Source organism: Somniosus microcephalus, chromosome 21, assembly GCF_052327205.1.
Source record: "Somniosus microcephalus isolate GS21.2 chromosome 21, FLI_Smic_1.0, whole genome shotgun sequence".
NCBI classification, from domain to species: Eukaryota; Metazoa; Chordata; class Chondrichthyes; order Squaliformes; family Somniosidae; genus Somniosus; species Somniosus microcephalus.
Genome location: NC_141007.1, coordinates 18,563,098 through 18,579,830, shown reverse-complemented (window position 1 = coordinate 18,579,830; position 16,733 = coordinate 18,563,098).

Sequence of the window (16,733 nt, the reverse complement as noted above, 5' to 3'; positions counted from 1 at the left end):
TCTATTGAGGCCAATGATATTCATGCCAAACGATCCTGTTTCAACGAGTGCTCTGATGTTTTACTTCATTGACCTAGAATGGTGTACGACTTTGTACAAACCACAAGGTATTCAGTTTAAAAAATGTAGGTTAGAAATGGAAAGTGTACAAGTTTGCAGCTTTACACTCAGCAGAAAAATGATTAACCCAAATTTCTGGAAAGTGCTTATTGCTTTTGGGCTTTACGTTCTACTTCCCTTGAAGGATTCTAGTCCTACTAGAGTTGAAAAAGAAAAATTAGGTCCCAAATTCAGGACAACCTGTCAACTTGTATCCAGAAGTAGCTTGGTTTAGCGCTGCTTAAACCCCATTCACTTGCAATCCTCAACAATTATCAGTGTAAGGGAACCTAAGGACCCTTCTCTGGAGTTACCTTCATACTTGATTCAAAAGATGTCAAGGACAGGCCCTGGAACCCTTGTCTTTCAGTATTTGGCAGCGTCAGGTGAACATTTTACAAATCGGACTATGTGTGGCTGTGTGGGGGGATAGAGAAAATGAATAGACACTCTAGTATGTTACTGCACTGACCTTGAGCTTGATATCAGCTCTGATGCTGGGCTGAAGTTCCATGGAAACGAATTTTAAAATGTCGTCCTTGTTTTCATTGGGGAAGAAGTTTTTCGCCGCCCGGTTTTGGGCGCGAAGGCGGTGATGCGGCCCCAATGTGCAGACGAGCCGTTAGACCGAACTCCTGCCCGAACTTGGGCCTCGGGCCTCACCTAAATAATTTGGGCAAGCTGCTGGTGTCTGTGATGTCTCTGCAGGCAGCTCTACATGAGCGAACTTCGGGACACCTGGCAGCGGGGTTGGGGGGAGGACAGTGAGAGGACAGACGATTGCGTCCGGTAGGGGTGCTGTGGAGCTGGGAGAAGCAGATTCACCAGAATGATAACGGGGAGAAAATGATTAAATTATAAGGACAGGACGCATTCCCTTGAGCACAAAAGATTAAGGGGTGATCTGATCGAGGCGGTTAAGATGTTTGAGAAACTATTTCCTCTGGTGGGGGAGTCCAGAACAAGGGGGCATAACCTTAAAATTAGAGATAGGCCGTTCAGGGGTGATGTTAGGAAGCACTTCTTCACACAAAGTGTAGTGGAAATCAGGAACTCTCTCCCCCAGAAAGCTGTTGAGGCCGGGGGTCAATTGAAAATATTAAAACTGAGATTGATAGATTTTTGTTGGGTAAGGGTACTAAGTGTTACTGGACCAAGGAGGGTAAATACAATTAAGATACAGATCAGCCATGATCTAATTGAATGACGGAACAGGCCCGATAGGCTGAATAGCCTTCTCCTGTTCCTATGTTCCTGTTCCTCTTGGCTCTGCCTAAATTTAAGATAAAAGTTACTAAAACTCATCTTTGCATTGGCAGCCAGTTCCTAGGCCGCATCCAAGGCAGGAGAAGCTGAGCTGTGAAGTAGGCCTGGTGCCATACCAATCTAATGAGAGGTCCTAAAACAGGGATTAGGACCTTCATTTATATATGCAAGGTGCCTTAAGCCTGATTTAGGCGGTTGCCAGGGACACCTGAAAAAGCCTCCAACCCAATTCGGTATCGGACGTCTTTCAGGCATCCTTGGGGTGCAGGACGATGATCCCTGAAATTTGGAATTCATCGTGCCCATCTTACCCCCCCCCCCTCCGTAAAAAAGGGGGCACCAATGTCCAATTTAGGAAACATAGACATAGAAACATGGAAGATAGGAGCAGGAGAAGGCCATTCGGCCCCTCGAGCCTGCTCCGCCATTCAATGAGATCATGGCTGATCATCCAAATTCAGTACCCTGTCCCTGCCTTCTCCCCATATCCCTTGATCCCTTTAGCCTTAAGAAATATATCTAACTCCTTCTTGAATATATTTAATGAATTGGCCTCAACTGCCTTCTGTGGTAGAGAATTCCACAGATTCACCACTCTCTGGGTGAAGAAATTCCTCCTCATCTCTGTCCTAAATGGCTTACCCCTTATCCTTAGACTGTGACCTCTGGTTCTGGACTCCCCGGCCATCGGGAACATCCTTCCTGCATTTAGTCTGTCTAGTCCTGTTAGAATTATGAAAGTTTCAATGAGATCCCCTCTCATTCTTCTAAACTCCAACGAGTATAAGCCCAATCGACCCAATCTCTCCTCTTACGTCATTCCTGCCATCCCAGGTATCAGTCTGGTGAATCTTCGCTGCACTCCCTCCATGGCAAGAACATCCTTCCTCAGATAAGGCGACCAAAACTGCACACAATACTCAAGATGTGGTCTCACCAAGGCCCTGTACAACTGCAGCAAAACATCCTTGTTCCTGTACTCGAACCCTCTCGCTATGAAGGCCAACATACCATTTGCCTTCTTAACCGCCTGCTGCACCTGCATGCTTACCTTCAGCGACTGGTGCACAAGGACACCCAGGTCTCGTTGCACTTCCCCTTCTCCCAATTTATTGCCGTTCAGATAATAAACTGCCTTCCTGTTTTTGCCACCAAAGTGGATAACCTCACATTTATCCACATTATATTGCATCTGCTATGCATCTGCCCAATCACCCAACCTGAACATTCAGAACAGAAGTAGGCCATTCAGCCCCTCGAGCCTGTTCCGCCATTCAATTAGATGATGGCTGATCTGGGATTTTTCTATCCCGTTATCCCTTCAACAGCCTAGATTATTTGGTCAAGTAGGGATTGAGCCCACGACCTCCATCACTGGGATGCAGGAGGGCTATCGTCTGAGCCCAGTTGGCAAGCTAAGAGGAGAGCATTCAACAGACTGCCGTGAATTCCCAAAGTTTTCTGGTTTTTTATTTCAGAATCCCATCATTTGCTGCACTTCCCTTGATCCCCACTGTCATTCCCTTCCCTCATTCACACACATCACGCGCCACCATTCCTTGGGCAGTGGACATGACCGAGGTTGATTTTCCACTTCTGGTGCAAATCATGTCTAATGGATTAAGAATGGGTCCTAATTCCAGCTGGGTGGAAGTGGATGGAGCAAGTGTTCCGTGCGTCATTCTTCTACAGGGGCGGAAATTTAACGGGATGGCGATAATTAAAGGAGAGCGTCACAATCAGGTCACAGCAATTCTAAAAGCATCGCAACCCACTAGCAGCTATTGCCAAGGCTGAAGGGGGAGGGGACCAAGAAAAGACAGGCCGATTGGAAAGAAAAGGAAGCCCAAGGTACGGGCATGAGTCTGCAGCCAAATACAGTCCCCACTGCTTATAACACGCGCGTTCGGGCAAACGCGATTTGCCCGCTATACACGATGGCTGGTATAGCGAGGTGGCACTTTTACAGTACTCTACTGTATAACAAGAATGTTCCTTGTGTGTAGTGACCTTTTGTTTCCAGCTCCACTCTGACCTGCAGCTTTATTTAAGCTGTATTCCGTGCTAAGTACAAACTGTAACCCCACACCACTTAGAGGGGATTAGAAGACCTCAAGTAATCTAAAGGTAATTGAACATTAACGAGATGCTATTTACTTATGTTTGATCTTTACATAGAATTACATAGGATATATGGCACAGAAACAGGACATTCAGCCCAACCAGTCCATACCGGCGTTTATGCTCCACTCGAGCCTCCTCCCGTCTTTCCTCATCTAACTCTAACAGTATAGCCCTCTATTGCCTTCTCCCTCATTTGCTTATCTAACCTCCCCATAAATGCATCTATACTATTTGCCTCAACTACTCCCTGTGGTAGCGAGTTCCACATTCTCACCACTCTCTGGGTAAAGAAGATTCTTCTGAATTCCCTATTTGATTCCTTGTTGACTATCTTATATTGATGGCCTCTAGTTTTGCTCTTTCTCATAAGTGAAAACATTCTCTCGGTGTCTACTCTATCAAAACCTTTCATAATTTTAAAGACCCCTATTAGGTCACCCCTCAGCCTTCTCTTTTCAAGAGAAAAGAGACCCAGCCTGTTCATCCTTTCCTGATAGGCATAACCTCGCATTTCTGGTGTCATCTTTGTAAACCTTTATTGCACCCTCTACAGTGCCTCTATATCCTTTTTATAATATGGCGACCAGAACTATACACAGTACTCTAAGAGTGGTTTGATACAAGTTTTGCATAACTTCTCTACTTTTCAATTCTATCCCTCTAGGAATAAACCCTAGTGCTTGTATTGCTTTTTTTATGGCCTTATTAACCTGCAACGCTAATTTTAGCGATTTTATTTTACTCCCAGAATCTCTTTGCTCCTCTACCCCATTTAGATTCTTATTTTCCCGTACACGAGGAAATAGGGAGTCAGCAGGATTTTCACCAGGTGTGTCTTGGCCAATATTGATCCCTCAATCCACACCTAAAAACAGATGATCTGGTCATTTATCACATTGCTGTTCACAAATTGGCTGCCCGTTTCCTACATTACAACAGTAACTGCACTTCAAAAGTACTTAATTGGCTGTAAAGTGCTTTGGGATGTCCTGAGGTCATTAAGGCGTTATATCAATGCAAGTCTGTCTTTATTTTGCTCAGACTTATGCCCCAAAACAGGTTGCAAATCAAAAGGAAAATCCAGCCCTTGGCGGTGTCTTGGACAGAGGCCTGTAGCAGGCTCCTCGCTCACTCTTGTCTCCTGAGGCACAACAGGCCCTTCAGAAAGGAAGCAGAAGGAAACTAATACAACACTTAAACAAATTGGGGCTTTATTTGCTAGTTGTTTTGGCTTATCACTTAGAAGCCAGTTGAAGTAAGTATTAGAGATGGTCAAGCAAGAGGTGGGGCAGGGTACAGACCGTCAGGGCACGTACTGAATGGGCCAGAAATTCGGGTCGGGGGCTTCCCGCGGGTGCAAGCCCCCGACCTGCACTTGCCTAGCGCGCCAGCCGTTGTGCTGTGGGCCCGCATGGGATTCCGATCCTGGGCCTCCTCCAGTTGCCGGCACGCAGTGCTTGCGTATCCCAGGGGCGCAGTTAGTTCAAAGCGTCCCCTGGGATCACGTGGGCCATAGAGAGCCAATCGTAGCAGGGAATCTCTATTCATAGGAATCTATGAATAGAGATCAGCCCCAAAACCTAACTAAAACTTCAAATACATTTTTTAAAAAACATCACATTTTTAAAATAACTATAAATTACATAAAATAACTATTTTAAACAATAATTTAAATTTTTGAAAAAATTAATTACAGATTTTAACGGGACTAAAAATAAACTTACCTTTCTTTAAAGTATTTAAAAATAATAAACCTGTGGAAAAAATGTTTTAATTTAACTTAATTCACCACTTACCTTGATAAAAGCAGGCCTTGCGACTGCTTTTTAAAAGCGTAGCTGCTGGAGACTTACCCTCCCGGAGAAACCTATAAAATAAACAGAAGTTCCAGGCGTACGCGCTGCCTCTCCGGCGCACGCGTTCGACCTGTGAACCCCTTCCTTCAAGGGAATGGAAGTGCCGGTTTCCCGGGCATGCGCAGTGCATGCAGGAAACCGGCACTTCCGTTGGGCCTACGGGTGAGTACCCCGCATGTACTCACCCGTGGGGACCCGAAGTTCTGGCCCATTATGCCTAAAGTCTGTTACGCAATGGGCAGGAATTACCAGCAGCGTGCCCCTGTGCTTGTGTTAAATGGCCTACTTGGTTCCTGTTATAATTCACTCCAGATGAGGCAAGGGGTAGGGCAGCAGGGATCATTTTATTCTCACCTATCACTCCACTACGCTCACGCTGATTGGGATAGTCTCAACGTGCAGCGATAGCTGAGAATAAAATGATTTCTGTTCAAAACTCTCTAATCTCACAAAGCTCAGCTCTGTCACACAAAGGCTTGGTACCGATAAGACTGAAAGCCCATTAACTGAAGCAGGGTACTGTTGATAGGATTGAATTTCAGATGGTCGGAAGGTTTAAGAGTTGAATGCAAAGAGAGCATGGGTTGATTGGCTGACAAGTCCTACAGCTCATCCATTATTTATATGGGCTGCGACTGCAGTTCACCACCATTCACCTCCAAATACCAGCTCACTTACTTTTTAAATTAAACAGAATGAGACTCATTGGCCATGATTTTCCCATTGGTGGCGGGTTGAGCGTGTGTCAGGTGGTTGGCAGGTTCCGGTCCGGCAGCCGCTTTCAGCCAGTAAAAATTTGCGATTTTACCCTTATTGGACAATTGAGTCCCTGCGTGCGCGCCAATTAGTGTTTTGGGTCTTGAACTCGCCTCTGCTGACGTCTGTGAGCCAGCTGCATTGAAGGGGCCCGTGCAGCCTTGGTTCATTCTCTCATTATTTGCTGCTGGATTTCCTTCTGACAACTGTTGCCATGACTACCTCAAGGGCCAAGGCCTCCCCCCGATGTGATGATGATTCCCTCCATACTCTTGTGGAGGGAGTCAGAGGGCGCAGGGAGGAACTCTTCCCATCCTCTGGGCGGAGGAAGCCACCACAGCAAACAAAAGCAGTCTGGCTGCAAATTGCTCAGGAGGTGAGCTCCAGATCCATCTGCACTCGAACCTGGGTGCAGTGTAGAAAAAAGGTTCAATGACCTGGTCCGCTTAGGAAAAGTGAGTATAACATCACACTTGGCCACAATCTGCTCCCCATCTCCTCTCATCGCCAGCACTCTGCATTGTCAACCTACTCCTGCACATCCCACTTTACCCTTACATCCCTTGCACCCTTAACCATCCCTCTCTCTCTATGTACACAATCACATCACTATTCGACTATGCTGCCTCACACTCGCTATCACTGTGATGCTATGGCAATGACTAAACGCACAGGGAGGGCCCTTGGTATTGGCACCTCACTCCATCTTTGTCTCCTTCTAAGCATCTATGCTATGGATTCTCTACACTCACTCCATCATTCTCACTCAAGCTCCACTTGTGTCCCTCATTGCAGGAAAAGAGAGCCCACAATAAGAGGGAGAGGGCTAAGACAGGAGGGGGGCCACCTTCCATAGCCCATCTCACCAACGCTGAGGAGGCGGCCCTGGAAATCATTGGAGGCAATGAGGATCTGGAAGTGGGGGACGGTCAGAGGGGCGCAGCAGAGCAAGCTGGTGACAGAATAGATTTGAATCCCTCTCATTGACATTGCATGAGTGACTGATATGTCATCTGATGCTCACACAGATTGACTTATGATCATCTGCACAGTTCCATGTGCATGCTACGTTAATATCACATGTCTAACTCATGCCTTTACTCCCCCACAGGACCATCGACAGCCCCCCTCCCCACTGTCCAGGAGGAAGAGCCAGAGCCGGAAGGCACCTCAGAGGAACCTACAACCTCTGAGGACGCAGCGTCAGCAGAATTAAGCGCACCCAGTACCAGCGCAGATACTCACACCTCGGGGGGACCTTCGCGACATAGAGTAGTGTTGTCACCTGGCGTATCACAGCTCACAAGTGAGCATCAGCAGATGGTGGAGACAGGGACAGCGGTGGAGAGTCCTCGTCGGAGGCCACAGGGAGCTCGTAGCTCGGCTCAGCTGCATATGGACCCTGTGCCTCCGGGTCCATTGAGAAAGCGAGCAGTGCTGGAACTCCAGGAACAGGTGCAGGAGTCTCTGGCAGGTTTTGTCTCCAGGGGTACTGCGAGTGTGGAGAGGATGGAGGAGTCCATGTCTAACATGAGCAGTGCCTTTGTGGAGGCAATGGTGCATGAACGCACATAGGATGGCAACCTCCGTGGAAAGGATGGCTATGTTCATGGAGGAAATAAGTCGCCAGAGTCAGGAAAACATGGTGAATGTTCAGAATAGACTGACATCTCTGGAGGAGCGATGGGCAGCTATTGAGCAGAGAAACCAGAGCTTCATGGAAGTCCTTTTGAAGAGGACTGCCAGTGCAGATATGAGTCCTCATGGCCCCCCTGATGTGCAGCAAGGTGCTGTCCAGCCACTTGCTAGCACTGAAGTGGGACTGACCCATGAGAGGGATGTTGGTGGCAGGCAACAAGGAAGTGGGGGCTCCTCTCCAAGCGCTCACACTCCCATGCCACTGTGGAGCCCTCGGTCAGAGCCCCACCAGAGTCGTCACCCAACTGAGATGGGTGCCTCAGCCCCTGCACAGCCGCAGGAGCAGCAGACTGTTGCCGAGCCCTCACAGGCTCGCAAACCCAGAGGACGCCCGCCAAAGGTGTCGAAGCAGGACCAGCAAGAAAGTGAGCAAGAACCTCCACGTCTGCTGAAGCCACAGGGGAAGCACCACGTAGAAGCATGCATAAGAGGAAGATAAAGCACAATTAGTCACAAGGGTAGTCACTTGGGTGTTCTGTTCTGTTGTATTTAATTTTTGCCATTGTCATCCTTTTGTGCATTGAATAAACAGACGTGATGGCAAACAGTCGAAGTTCTGCCCTGTGTGATCTGGGAAATGGAAGTTGCACGTTGAGGGCTCAGGGCGACTTGCATTTGTAATGATGGTGGTGAGAGTGATAGGAACCCACAGGTTCATGTCCATTGTCTATGGTGTGCTAAGAAGGTGCCAGCCACATGTACCTAAGCGAATCTGGCAAAGATTGGTGCATCCCTTGCATCCCGGGCAACAATGTGCTCGTGTGCTGCTGCAGCTGGCTCATCCGCCTCTGCAAGGCCTTCTTCCTCCTCCTCCTCGTCCTCATCTGAGGAGGCTGTGCGCTGAGCCATTTGTTCCTCAGGCAGCTGCAAGCCACAATGCTGTGCGATGTTGTACAGTGCACAGCAGACCCATGATGATTCTGGAGACCCTGGCTGCTGAGTACAGTAGGGCTCCACCTGATCAGTCAAGGCATCTGAATCGTATCTTTAGCAAGCCAATGGTTTGCTCGATGATGGATCTGGTCAAAATGTGGCTGGCATTGTAGCGCTCCTCAGCTTCGTTCGATGGCCTCCTCAACGGCGTCATCAGCCACATCTTCAGGGGATAGCCCTTGTCTCCAAATAGCCATCCAGAAAGTTGTGTTGTCGGATTGAAGCGTGGAGGCACAGTAGACTACCGCAGGATGAACGAGTCATGACAACTTCCAGGGTGCTTCGCGCAAACATGCAAAATGTCCTTCCTGTGGTTACACACCAGCTTCACGTTAAGGGAATGTAAGCCCTTGCGGTTGACAAAAACAGTTGGGTTGTGATGGGGTGCCCTAAGGGCCACGTGTGTGCAGTCTACGATGCCCTGCATCCTTGGCAAACCTGCCATATTTGCAAAGCCAACCGCACGCGCGGTGACACTTGCTTCATCCATGGAGAAGTGTATGTAATTGTGCGCCTTTGCAAAGAGGGCATCGGTTACCTGCGTGATGCAAGTGTGTGCGGCCAACTGGGAGATGTTGCTGACGCCTGCTGATAAGCCCTGGAAGGACCCTGAAGCAAAAATATTGAGGGTGGTGGTGACTTTGACAGCCACTGGTAAGGGGTGTCCACCCATTCCTCTGGGCTCCAAGTGTTGGTGCAGCATTGCGCAGATGTCAGCAACCACCTCTTGCGAAAGTCTCAGCCTCCTTTGGCACAGCTGCTCAGTCATGTTGAGGAAGCTCATCCTCGGCCTGTAAACCCTGTGTTGGGGGTATCACCTGCAGCGACGTGCAGCCCTGCACTGACGCTCTCTGCCCTGTGCAGCATCAGGTGGGTGAGCAGGAGGTTGGCGCTCCTGCTGTTGGTGCTGCTGTTGTGCCTGGTTTTGTTGCTACCGCAGCTGCTCTTCCTCCGAATCTGAGGACCAGGATGAAAGGAAATAAATTGTTCCCATGCTTCTGGTAGATATCTCAGTTGAGGAAGCGCTCAATCAATGTGGGAAGAGGGTTTTTCCAGGAGGTCACAGTGGAAATGGGTCTCAGCTTCAACACTTCCAAGATCAGTAGACCTGCAAAAAGTTTTCCAAGACCTGAAAAAACAAAGTTCTGCCATCTGTAACTAAGCCTTGTTGAGAACTCTGTTTTTATGCTGGAGTTGCAGCTGTGAAGAAGGCAGCCACTTGTGAACCCGGCACAATTAGCTGGCGTGGTTTGGGAACGGCGTGGAACACGCAGAAAAAATGGCAAAATCTAAAACCGCTGTCAAAATAGCATTATCCAAGCAGTTAACTGCCTTAAGGGCCTATCCCGCCGCTTGGTGGCGGGACTGATCGGGCGTCTGGGAGGCTGCCTTTGGTAAAGTTGCACGTAGGCGGGTTGACGGCGGGATTGGAACCCGCCGTCAATATTTCCGATTTTACCACCTGATCCACCGCCAAACCCGCCCTTTGAGCGCCGGCAAAAATCGAGCCAACTATGTCCGTTTTTGATACCACCTTCTTCATCATGAATTAAATTGTAAATTTTTACCCTATCCTATTATTGGACATATTCAGATTTTTAATTAAAAATGCCTATGCATCTCTGCTGACATTGCTCATGGATGGTTTGGGGACTGGAGCACGGTTATCATGTTTGGATGTTAAGGTGGAACTCTATTTAACCTGACCTATCCCTTAAAGGCCACTGCTCAAGTACTTTCCGTGGGAAACCTGTCTAAATAGGCAAATGCAGGGAATTGTAATTGCTTGTAAACTACGGAGGTCAGCCAGAGAGCAATTGTAACTGTTCGTAAGCTACTGAGGTCAACCAGAGAGCAATTGTAACTGTTCGTAAGCTACTGAGGTCAACCAGAGAGCAATTGTAACTGTTCGTAAGCTACTGAGGTCAACCAGAGAGCAATTGTAACTGTTCATAAGCTGCTGAGGTCAACCAGAGAGCAATTGTAACTGTTCATAAGCTGCTGAGGTCAACCAGAGAGCAATTGTAACTGCTCGTAAATTTCTGGTTCCTGGTCAGAAGAACCCGATTTGAAATTACTGACCTTCGTACTCTTTTGTTTTCAGAATTGTTTTGCATCTGTAACAAAGTGACGTTTCAAAGTGTAACATTTTAAAGGTGACATTTTGAAGTGTGACTTCTAAATTGTGACACAAATTTTATGGGGTTGAGATTCTGCTCCCCTGTGCCTGTGACCCCAGCGCAGAAGGGCCAGAAAACTGGGGGCGAAGGCGCTGAGTCAGATCTGTGCTTGCCACAGGTTTACTGCTGGACTTGTACTGGGGGAGAAGCGGGGAGCAAGAGATTCACTCTGCTCCGTGGTGTGAGCCGCATTAGGGAAACCAATTTTATGCATTGGCAGTGCGGTGTATTGCCCTCTGGTGGGGCATTAGCTTCTCCAGAAATTCTTTATTGCAATGTCATCACTGTGCGCCTGCATGCGCCACCTCTGTGCCAGGGCAGACCACAGAGCTGCTGTGAGAAGCCCTGCATCAAGTTCCACGCTGGGCGATCTGGCACTATGGAGAATGTCAAAAGGATGGACCCTTGGAGATCAGAGTCCATGGTCAAATGGCATCAGTTCTGGAAGTTCTGAGAGATGCCAACAGCTTCATTTAGGATCAGTCTGATTACTCTCCTGTGAAGTGCATTGGGATGTTTTACTATGTTAATGGTGCCATATCAATGCAAGTGGTTGTTTTTAAGGACTTGTGCCCTGTAGATGCCCCTGAAGCTGTCACACACTCGGGGCAGACTCCTGATCCATGAGGCAGTCAAACCACACTGCTCTTTCCAACGCTCGCTCAAGGCAGCTCAGATTCAGGCACAGCACACAGTTCACCTTCACTACAAATCTTTCCCTGCTCTCGCTGATAGAGGGTGGGACCAGTGCAATCTTCTTCTTCTTCTTAGGCAGTCCCTCGGAACCGAGGATGACTTGCTTCCACACTAAAAATGAGTTCTCAGGTGATTGATGCGTCCAATGCGGGACCTACAGTCTCTGCCACAGGTAGGGCAGATGGTGGTTGAAGGGACGGGTGGGTGGGGAGCTTGAGTTGATGCGCGCTCCTTGCGCTGCTTGCGCTTGGCTTCCGCTTGCTCCCGGCGAAGAGACTCGAGGTGTTCGGCGCCTTCCCGGATGCTTCTCCTCCACTTTGTGCGGTCTTGGGCCAGGGATTCCCAGGTGTTGGTGGGGATGCTGCACTTTTTCAAGGAGGCTTTGAGGGTGTCCTTAAAGTGTTTCCTCTGCCCACCTGGGGCTCTCTTGATGTGTCGGAGCTCCGAGTAGAGCGCTTGTTTTGGGCGTCTCGTATCAGGCATGCGAACAATGTGACCCGTCCATCTGATGGAGCATGGTCAAAGCTTCGATGCTGGAGATATTGGCCTGAGCGAGAACACTGACGTTGGTGCGCCTATCCTGCCAATGATGCATGCTGCATGCTCCTGCTGTCTTGTTCAGGAAATCACAGTGCCCAATTACAGAGCGCAGGCAGGCCTCAGGAAGCAGGCAGCATTTTGTCAATGTTTGCATGCAGGCAAAGTGAGTGTACGGTTGGTTGAGGGGAAAGTGTGCACGCGTGTATGTGTGTGTGTATGCATGTGTGTACGTGGCCATGTGTATGTGCGTGTGTGTAAGCACGCTATTGCAATACAGATGACTACAGCAGGCACTGTAAGTGGTTTTCTTGAGCGCACCAAAAACACACCTCTTACTACAAGTTCTGGATGATAGGGATCATATGGAACAGATCAGACTCGGACACCCGTTTGAGTTCAACCATATTGTGTTTAATAGGATTTAACAATAACACTCGTAACAGTACAAAACAACACAACCCTGGCTTGTCCAACAAGCCATACAGTGCTAAATTACCACGGTCTAATAAAAGAACCCTCCCGTGAAATAAACTAACACAGGACCCCAGCACTAAACCCCTCTAAGGTTTGGTTGGAACTTACAATCACCCCCTCACACAGCTGCGTGGTCTTGTGGATGTGTAGGCGCAGGCAATATGCTCACCCCGATTGTCCGTTGTCTTGCTTGCAGCTTCTCCCTGTACGTCTCGCTCCTGGTTCAGTAGCGCCGACGCGGTATCCAAGTTCCAGTTTGAGTCGAGGTCCGTTGATGAGGGATGAAGAGCAGCGCTCAGCTTCTGGTGATGTTCCGTCGAGCCGAGCCTCACTCGGGAGACTCGCTGTAGATTGATGCCGAGGAGAAGAAAGAGAGAGAGCAGCCCTTGAACGGCTCCCGATATACCCAAAACCCATCGCCTTTTCCTCCCACCAATACTGATCGATGTATTGACTCAAGTGATCTGTCTGGACCCCCCTGTGGCCTGGAGTGACTCATGACCTTTGAAATCTTTGTGAAAAATTATATTCCGTTTCCCCGCTCCCAGGCCTGGCACCTGAAGAGACAATGAGTGCTGACTATTGGATGTCTGTCACTTCCTGAGTTGATGGCCCCCATTAGCAGGTAATGGGTTTCAATCTCAAACCGAACTGGCTTATCTCCTGGAAGACAATGGCCTGGCCATCTCCTGCCTTCCACCAGTTTCGGTTGGGACTGTGTTTTATTGATAGTGTCTCTGAGTTACCTCTCGGGGTATTGTTCCCAGTAATCATGTTAGATGGTGATGACGTCAATCAGCCTGGAATCCCTGCCACCCAGCCTGTCAGTGTGAGATGGCCGTTTGCATATGAATGCACCTTAGTCAGGCTGGCCTGGCTTGCAATCCGCTTCCCTAAGCCACTCCCACAAGCTTGCCCAACAGTACAATAGCAAAATACTGCAGTATTTTGCTATAGTACATGTTAAATCTGTGAGTTGTTCAAGTAATTAATACTGAGACTTAATCAGTAACAATAAAACAGGTCTTTACTGGTTGGAGGTAGGGACTATACGTAGGTCTTTACTTCATGCCCACAGGCGGGAACTGAGGGGAGATCAGTACCCACAGTACTATTTATACCCCTATGGCCAGGAGTGGTACTGCGTATCACTACGCCCTACAAGTAGTGCAGTCCTGTCCATAGGTTCAAAGTAGCACACATATTACATACACAACATTCCTCCCTTCCTAGCTTTACAGTCATCTCCCCATTTAACATAACGTAATAACATATATACATATATAACTTCAGGTTTACATAACAGAATAACATAGATACATAGATAACTTCATGTCAAAACAGATCACAGATTCAGTCTCTGCGGAAAACAGTTCACAGATTCAATCTCTGTGGTGTAGTCGGTTCACGTTGCTGGAGTGACTCATTCAATAGTCCTTCCATGGATTTAACAGTTTGAACTTCCGAACTGAATTGGCTCCGTTCGGAGGGACCACGTGTGTGATCTGGTAGAGGTAATAATGGTTCAGATGGGTCATCTTCTGTTTCGACTTTTCCTTTTCTGCTTCTTGGAGACTCTCTGGGCTCCACTGTCAGCTGCCAGCTGCATGCGCAGTTCCTCCTTCTCTTCCTCCTTTTTCCGTAGTAGAGCCACCTTCTCCCGATGTTCCGTAGACTTTCGGTGCTCCTCCATGATTTCTGTATGGTGGGAGTCGAAGTTACAAGTTGGGCAGGACAGGACATAGTAATATTCGGTGTCGTCCTGATCTAGGCCAGCGAGAGGGTCTTCTATTTCCTCCATACCCAGCTGGGCGTTAGCCAGCTTTTGTTCCAAGTCCAGACATCTTTCCTGAAGAGACTTCTTCATGCGTACCTCTTCATCCAGCTTTTTCTGGGCTTTCAGCAAGTCGTTTACTAATGACCTCATTTGAGATTTTACTACTTCAACTTCTTTTGGAGATTGATTGATCGGACTATTCAATCCCTCTACCGGAGCAGCTGTTTCAGCGGTCTGTTGTTCTACGTTGACGTGAGTCAGCGTACTTTTGGCATCCAAGGGCTGCTCTGTTGCAGTCATCTCAGTCTGTGTTGCCACCTCAGCTCTTCCAATAACCTTTGAGAGCTCCGAACCCCTTTCGCTTGAATATTGAAGTTCGTGTTCAAGTTTTTCCCATTTCAGAGTCCTGTCCTTCAGCATATGCAGGAGTTGGCTGACCGTTAACTCCTCTGACATCAGACGTTTTGTGTGCTCCTGCTCCATTTTCTCCATCAGCTGCTTCTGTTGTCGTTCCAGATTCTCCAACTCTATATCAAAGAACTCTTTCGTTGCATTCAACTCTTGCTCAAAACGGCGAAGCATTTGTTCTAATTGCTGTTGTAGTTTGAAATGGAGTTGAGTTCGAGCCCGGTGTCCCTCAGAAATGGGCACATCAGTAGACTTGCCAGACTCAGAATCCACAGTTAAACTATGTTGTTGTTGCTCAGTGGAATTCTGTGCTGAAACTTTGTCTTTTGCACCTGAGTTGGGCTTACCATCATCCGTTCCAGAGTCTGGGCCGACTATCTTCACCGAGTTCTCACTCGTTATTGTTTGTAGGAAATGCCAGTCCATATTCATTTTCCTAATCCACTCCCGTCCTAGTAGTGGAGGACCTCCTTCAGATATCACATATAAGTCCATTATTTGACTGTCTTCGCCCTTGTGGACCACTGCAACCTCTATTTTCCCGATGGGGTACACTCTTTGCCCCGTGTATGTTTTCAATATAATCCCCGTATCCTGTAGGGGAATATGTTGGAATAACTTTCCGTAATCTTTCTTATTTATGACCGTCAATGCCGATCCAGTGTCCAATTCCAGTTTTACTTGGACTCCTTCTATCTGAAGAGTGACCCAAATTGTCTGGAGGTCTGCACCCTTACCAGCGTTGAGTACTCTTAAGCTAGCCAGTTCATTACAGCTTAAGCTAGCCAGTTCATTACTGCTAGCGTCTGAATCGGACTCCTGTTCGGTCACCTTGTGTACCTTTGCGTATTTTCCTTGCGGTGACTTCTTGTTGCTGGTCTTCTTCCCTGACCTGCATACTCTAGCTATATGTCCAAGCCTACCACAAGTTCTACATTCTTGGTTTTTAAACCAACACTGGTTCTGATCATGCGTTGTCTTTCCACAACGATAACATTTGCCAGAACTCACACCCAATTTGTGTGCACTGAGCTCCGGTGACCGTAGCTGCATTACTGCCGTGCCTCTCGCTGCGGCTTCGTGTGCTGCTGCCATAGTGACCGCCTTCTCAAGCGTCAGCTCATTCTCCTTGAGCAGTCGCTTTTGTGTATCCTGTTTAAATAAACCACACACAAATTTGTCTCGTAGTGCATCTGTTAGTCCCGTTCCAAACTGGCAATATTTCGCTAATTTACGCAATTCCAGCAAATATTCAGCATTGCTTTCATGCTGTAGCTGCCTTCTGTCGTAAAATTTAAATCGTTCCGCTAGCATCAGCGGCGTGGGGTTTAGATGATCTTTCAGGACAGTAACAATCTCATCGAACGTCTTATCCGCCGGTTCATCTGGTGATAACAGGTGTTTCAATTGCCCGTATGTCTTCGCACCCATTAAATTTAATAATGTTAGAGCTTTATCTTGGTCACGAATTTTATTGGCCTTACAATAATTTTTTACTCTTTCAACATATATGGCCCAATCTTCGAGGTCACTATCAAAGGTGCTAATATTCCCGTGTTTAGGCATTGTAGATTTGCAATTTCTCAGATTTAATTTTCTTTACTTGTTATCAAAGATGGCGGCTTCCCGCTCTTGCCGTCGTCCTCCGCCCACAAAATGGCGGTTTTCCCGCGCTTGGCGGTCTTCACCCGTCCCCCGATGCCGTCTCCCTTCAGCCCCCGAGTGCGGCCCTTATCTTCGCCGCGATCGCCCGAGTGCGGCCCTTATCAGCGGATGCGATCGCTGGATCGCGAAGCGGCTCTCGGCTCTTATCAGGAGATGCGATCGCTCTGTTGAAACGCCTCCCGCTCGAAGCGGCTCTCGCGCCCTATTCCTCCAGCTCCCCCAGCCCCGTTCGTGCGGCCAACGCGGTCGACTGCCTGTCGC